The sequence below is a fragment of the Aythya ferina genome (genome assembly GCF_964211825.1).
Source record: "Aythya ferina genome assembly, chromosome: 2".
NCBI lineage: Eukaryota > Metazoa > Chordata > Aves > Anseriformes > Anatidae > Aythya > Aythya ferina.
The window spans coordinates 124526687-124534186 of NC_140297.1; the positions used below are offsets into that span (position 1 = coordinate 124526687).

The 7500-nt window shown below is 37.8% G+C and overlaps 1 long non-coding RNA gene across 1 annotated transcript; it reads right to left on the reverse strand.

The window, feature by feature from the left end:
• Nucleotides 1-281: 281 nt before the first annotated feature.
• Nucleotides 282-1850, reverse strand: LOC311433074. The gene is made up of 3 exons (XR_014690548.1): nt 1812-1850; nt 1251-1290; nt 282-377 (listed from the first exon to the last, which is right to left on the reverse strand). It is a non-coding gene; the product is annotated as an uncharacterized lncRNA (long non-coding RNA).
• Between the last annotated feature and the right edge of the window lie 5650 nt (nt 1851-7500).

The window sequence follows — 7500 nt, forward strand, 5'->3', positions numbered from 1 at the left end:
AGGGAGAAAAGCAAAGGCAATGGAAATTTGATATTGTTTTTATACCATGATCAAAAAGACATTCACAGTTTCTATCTCTGACCCTCTACACCAAACTTCCCACAAAGGTTAATGGCCTACCAGTGGTGACCCATCCAGCAATGGCTTTCTGTACCTGAAAGAGCAGCTGAAATTCCACTTGAGCGTCACTAAAGATTTTCCTAGGCTATTCTAGTCAGATAACCAAACTCTATGCTAATTTCTACCAGTTCAAAATTTAAAACTAACTAGAAAGGGTATACCTGACATCAAACAGTCCTCAAACATGTTGTCCTTCAGTTTAGCTGATGAGTATACTTGGTGCATGCAGAAGGCAACATCTGAAAATCTTCAGCTGACTTGGAAAAAAAAAAAACACGTTAATTTTAATTTAATTGAAATGGGATGATCATCTTGATGCATCAGTAATTAAATGACAGCAAACATCATAAAAGCAAACTGTGCATATATCTTAATGGCATAGTGCAAAGCAAAATCACTTACACAGCCTAAACTCTATGTCCTTCCAAAACTACAATAGGTTTTATGGCTAAAGACCACTGTGTCATTCACTGTAGGCTAGTGAAATTGCATGTGGGAAGGTCTATGGATTTAGTCCTTCAGATATATACTTACATATTTAGCTTTACTCATGAGAGTAAGCCCACAAATTTCTGTTGTACTTGACCCAAATATAAGGGCAAGCATATCCAAATCTCTCTGAAAGACAGGCCATAAAATTTACATTCTGGAAACTTTTTTTAATACAATTATGCAAATATTACTATAATGTTATTATGCTTTAAGGATCAATTCTTTAATTATATAAGCATCAATATTCACTTGACAATGGTGATGTAATTACAAGCAAAAGAAGAGGTAGATATGCTTGGGGGGACTAATTAAGTAAAAGTCTTTTGTGAAGTATTTTGTTTGGAATCTACTCAAATATCTGAACTTTAACTGAAGCCAGAGGAACAATTCTGAGAAAAAAATCTTGCACAGGGTTGGGCTTCTGGTTTAAAACAAGATCTGGTATATGAATACCACTCCCTTTCTGTAAAAGGAGCCATCATGTAAATGCAGTGGGTCCAAGATTTCTCCATGATCAGTGATCTTACTTGTAAAAGTTAACAGAAAATAAACTCGAAGCAATGAAGTATATCCTATTAATTTCTACAATATGACCAAACATTTACAACAGAAACGTGGTAATGGGAAAACAAAAATACCTGTTTGATAGTGATTTTTGATCTTCATTTCATTGCACCTCTGGGAATAATACAGAAGCAAAACATAACATCAACAAACAATTGGCTAAATGTTGGCTAAAACCATCACCGTCTTTTGTAATCAGCTTTATAGCAGGGGGCAAAAAAATCAGAAGCCTCTGTCTGAATCTGTGCAAGGACCTGCTCACAGAGTAGAGCAAGACTTCTTTAAGTTTCAAGGGAGAGGAATTTTCTACATACATGCAGAGCTCTGCCCCAAATAGATGTACAGCCTGATTCCTACTATCCATAGGTCAGTTAAGTGCTTTACCTATGCCAAAGAGCTATTGCTCTATTGTTTAACAAAAAGCGAGAGTCACAAATAATAATAATTGGCAATAATAATAACAGCCAAACAAGCATTGAAAGTCCAGTATTCTTTGTAACCCCAATTAATTTCCTGGGTTTAGATGCAGTTGTTTCTTTGGCAGCAAATCTACCACAGGAGCTGGCTCTGCTTGAGCCTCTGCTGAGAAGCAGCCCCGTCTTCAAGAAACTGAGAGCCCTTGTGCCACTCCTCACCTGTCCCTCGTTGCTGGGGCCCTGACAGGAGAATTATTCTGGGGATAGGCTGTGTGGGAGAACACGAAAACACATTCCATTAAATTAGTTACTCAAGTGTGTAACGCTGCTGCACAATGGAGTCAATTACCCTGATAGCGCGGCTCTGCCCCACTCCCTATAACCATATGACTGAAGATCCATTGTATAATAATAGCCTGCAATAAGGTGTCAAGAAAGGACATTAGGGTCTCTGAAGCAATGAGCATTAACTGGGTACAATATTTTCCTAGGTCCATTTTATTGGGATAATCCTCGAACTATTCAAATACTTGAACTCCCATATGAAATGAATCTCTCTCCATTTATACAGACTTGGGTACTGATGAACAGGCTGGAAATACATAGGAAGCTGTGTTATTTTAAATAACCATTCCATAAAATAAATAGTAAGCATACAGCTCAGCATTTCAAGAATGGTAAAATAAATCTTCATCAAAAAAGCTTATTTTATGAACCCATAAATCTCCTGAAAATAAACGTTTTCTTCATCTTCCTGTGTTTTAATAAAAAATTCCTTTTTTTACTCACTCAATTACAATATCACTATCAGTTCAAATTACAGGTCAAAGATACGGGGCTTAATGTATGTACAGCCAGTTCTCTTCTCCTAATAACCTGTCATTCCCAGGATTTGAATGTCAGAGCACAGCCTGCCGCAGTAATGCTACTCGGCAGCACAGTGATGAAAACTTTGGACAAATCATGAAGAACATTCCAGATCCAAATCATCCGAAGGTTACTGGGGAGAGCCTTTCATCCCGCTCTGACCCCTTGATCTGACAAGTGACACCTGCAAAATGAACGGCTCTCCAACTTAAATTGTTTAACTGTAGCCTGATCAGTTTTATTATCTTGCTAATCCGGATATCAGCCGTTTCATCAGAATGGAAGATATGCATATCATGAATTATTTTGACACCAAGACCTTTTAATTTTTGCCAGCAATATTTCACTACACCAATCAGGGCCCGCAGTCAGTGATGCTGCTCGCCTCCTGGGATGTCAGAGGACAGTGCACTCCTGACAGCACCAAATCATCTGGGAGCTGTAACGAGCTATTGCTGCAATTATTATTATCTCCTGTAGTCATGCATTTCATTACAGTGCAGGCAGACAGAGGTTTCAGTTTCAGGCCAGTCTTATTTAGGAATCTCTGCCATTTTATAGGCTGCAGGGCTCTGTAGTGTAATTTCTTTTCTCCTCAGTAGACAAGGATAGGTGAATTTCTAATAAAAACAAAACACTAGCTAGGTACTGTAGAAAGAGTGAGCACAATACAGTACATTAACCAGCAGTGAAACAGCTTAAATGGCCCACTTGTAGTTTATGAAAGCAGTGGTTAATCAGCAATATGGTTTGCTGCAGAGAGAAATAAAGAACAGTTTATCTTTAAATACATATATATTATCCTTTTTCCAAACTACCCACTGCTAAACTTTTTTGTTGGCTAGCACTAAATCCTGAAGGAACAGATTTGTGGTTGTTAGTGGGGTTTTCTGTTTGTTTGTTTTCTTTTTCTAGATTTTTTTTTTTTTCTACCACAGCATAAAAATAAACCAAAATAGTTAAGAAAAGATGAATAAAATTGCTTGGTTTGTTTGTTTAAGCAGCTTAGGGGCCATAATTGCAAAGTGTGTGCATGCAAACAAGCATGTTGGAGAGAAGGAGAAAAGCACTAAAAATGAGTACTGATGAGTATTCAAAAACAGACATGCACAGGTGGAATATATCAGGAGCCCATAAAGTATCACCATCTTAACTCTTTCCTACACCTGAGGTTAAATGGTGGCCCAGAAGAGATTGTTCTGCCAGCCATGTATTGGATGTCTTTTGGAGGATATTGCCAGCTTTCACTACCATTATAAAACAAGAGGAGATAACAAAATGTACATTGATGCAAAAACAATATTTTGCAAAACACCCAACATTTCTTCACCCTGTTCTCCATCTGTCCTTGACATTCACTTTTACCTTGACTATCGTCCATGTATCATATATCATAGCATATTTTCATTCTTAGCCTTCTTTTGCTACACTCAGCTGATTTCAAGCCCTTTTCCTCTCTCTTTCTCTTCAGCATTTCCTTTCTCTCTTGGTTCTCTTTCTCTTTTTCGAATCTGTTCCACTTTTTTGCAACTTTTATGTAAGCTACTGGATTTTGTATTAAAAAAGGGAGCACCAAAAAAAAAAAAAAAAGGCACTTTCAATAATGTTTTTTTAATTTTTTTTTTAGTAATGCTATGTAACATAATGGGTAAAAAACAAATAGGAATGTCTCTATTAAATGTGGGGAAAAAGATGATCATCTATCTACATTCACATAACAAAACACAGGGAAGTCCACTTCACATCCAGAGAGCCTAACGTTAAAGTAATACCAATGTAACAATCAATTGATGCCATATAAAGAAGAAAAGAGTATTTTAGGAGATTAATTTAAATGTAAGAAATGAAAGAACCACCTCACACCATCTTTCCCCATGCAAACTGCATGATGCCTTCTTCTGTGCTGAGGTAGTTAATTATGTGCTTTCTGCAATCAGCAGCCATCCCCTCCACGTGTATAGCTTTTTGACAGCAAAACAGACAAAGTTCTGAATATTAAACTTAAAGTAACATATTCTGCCTCATCACTTGTGCAAAGACAGCTGATATTGCCTGAGAGCTTGGCACCAGAGGCCAAGCACCATATTTTCAGCCACCCACACACAAACCCTTTCAATACAATCACTAGCAACTTGACTGTGAAATTTCCAGACATTGATGGCTAGCAAAGACTAATAGCAATGCTCCTGTGATGGACTCCCGTCATGAAAAAGCAATTCTTCAGCTTTTTGATCCCATCTGTGTGATGCAAAGGGAGCATGAAGACTTTGCCTCAGCAACGATAGGATAGTGTGTCCAAAAAGGAGCAGAGCCGCACACCAGGGTCTGTAGTGTTGTGTTTATTTACAGATGCCATTCAGTTTTACACAACTCCCTTGTTAGCTAAGGGTTGCTGATCCTGCAGACTCTTACACATGTGAGCAGTTCCATCAAAGTCACTGCGACTTGAATGAATTAAGATTCCTCTTTTAAGTAAGGCTTAGCAGGATCAAGGCTAGTCCTCATGACTGTTGAAATATTTGACTGAGATTGACTTGAAGGAGAAGTGAAACCCACGCAGCATTAAACAAACTGGAAGGACACTCTCACACCTTGTTTTAGTCTCTCCTTGACCCAAAGTGCAACTACTGCATCTGTCGTTCAAAACTCCAAGGGACTCACTCTACAGATCAGAGCTCATGGCACGCAGCTACAGAGATCCAGCTACCTGGATCACATCCCAAGGCTGGCCAATGCTGACCAGCATGGAACAGCATCAGCTAAGGCACTGCCATGAACACGCCACAGGTGGCTGTATTGCAAGAGGATCATGGCACTCCCTGAGCCCCAGAACCTGAGATCCCTGACTTTCACCCTACAACCTGCCACTGCCCTCAATGCCCCTCACTTTATTTACTTTATTTGATAATCATTTTCATTCTCCTTGGGCCAAATGCCTGTTTTCCTAAGTGACTGTGAAATCACTTTTGAAACTCAGCTGAAATCTGCTATCACCTCTTTATTATGGATTTATCTAGATAGACTAGAGGAAAAATCCTTTTAGATGTTGAAAAGTTATAATTCTTACATGTGTGTCAGTAAGAATTCAAAATGCAATACAGTAAGAAAAGAAACACTGAATTTGCCATTCTTCAGAACAGTGGGAAGCTCTTCAAATATATTCATGACTGGCATGTAAGGCTAGAGATTTCATACAATTTTTTCTTTAATATATTTGCGAATTCTTCATAACTGTGACCTAAAAAAATAATAATATGTGATAATAATGTCAAAACCAGCTGCACCCCTAGTGTCTTTTGGTGTGTACATGATGGTTTTGTTGTGTCTTTCCTTTCCTTTCCTTTCCTTTCCTTTCCTTTCCTTTCCTTTCCTTTCCTTTCCTTTCCTTTCCTTTCCTTTCCTTTCCTTTCCTTTCCTTTCCTTTCCTTTCCTTTCCTTTCCTTTCCTTTCCTTTCCTTTCCTTTCCAAAACAAATTAGTACCTGTGAATGCGTAGGTTACACAATAATCAGTTCTCATTAGGTCCCTGCAACATTATCAATCAGTCCCACAATTTTCAGAATCCTCTTATGACAACATCCACCAGACTGGAATAATGTTGCTAACTGTTCTAACCCATAGTTCCTTATATTTTCCAGTGCTTTCAGCATATATGTTATATTAACATGTTGTTTAAGTTCTATAATGGTTCTTATTTCTTGTTTACTTCATATTATGTTGGCTTAGTAATACCTTAACTTGTGTTATTTAGTGTGGTGGTTTTACCGTGCTGGGCAGTTAAACCCCACAACCGCTCTCTCTGCAGAGAGTTTGAGCCAAGCCCTCAGGTATCTCAGTTACAGTCTAACAAAGCTCTAGTTTATAACATCAAAATTATAATCATTTTTAATGACAATAGAACAGATTTCTACTAAAATAAATATTCAGTACTTCATTAACGTTAGCATGTGCACGGATTTAGCCCTTTCTTTTTTAAGAAATCAAGCATGACAGATCCTTTATGATACTTCTTAAAACAGAGAACATCACTTCCATCTGAATCCTGATGATTAACTCCTAGTACAATATTAGAGGTTTCAGCATTTACCTTCTCGGCTTATAGGCACATATCGGCATCTAAATGATCTGACAATAATTAACAGAAAAAGCGAAGGAATTTGGAAAAATCTGGCTCTCAGAAACTTGACATTAAATTCAGGGCAGGAATTCAACAAGTCATAGCTCTCATGTTTGTGCTTAAGTCTGTAATTCATTCTCTATTGTAACTCATTTAAAATCTTTTTCCTCCCCTTTTACCCTCCAGTAATATGTTTTATTTTTGATTCTTATCATGCTAAAAGGTTAAGGATGCAGAGTGTACAGCAGTCAGAATACTTTTTACTTGTACACTGGTAACTTCATGTCCATGTAGGGAATGTATTACAACCTGCTTAAATTCTAACTGCTTCTACCTTTGGTGAATTTAATATAGAGACTGTAAAATATTTTGCAGTATATACCACATATAAAAGCAATAAAACAAATTTAGGGAAAGATTTCATAGCTCATGTATCATACATACAGGCTTAAGGATTATTTTTAAAATCAGAACCAGAAATCTGCAGTTCAAGCATGACCTGTTAAAGACCAGGACAAAGTTTTCAAACACAGTGCCTGAAAGCACATCCCAAACCCATATCCATTCTATAACTTTCCTCCAAAAAAGGGGGTTAAGGCACAAAGGAGCCTTATAACGTCTCAGTAGGCACCAAATGTTCCTACCAAAATGGAGCCAAGTGTTGATTAAAAAAGAAAAAAAAAAAAAAAAGCAGTTCATCCTTAATTTTCTTCATAGGCTTCACAAGCTTAATTAAAGTTTGGGGAACCCCAAATTCAACATCTTCAGGGGCAGCACCCATTTCCCATTACACAGGATACAGAGAGAAATGGAAATTCTGTTTTTCCTCCACAACATACAAAAGGCTGTTTGGGCTGTTTGCTGGAGCAGGGGGCAGAGGGCTTTCTTCAGGGAATGGGGACAAGTAGACTTGATCCCCCACGGG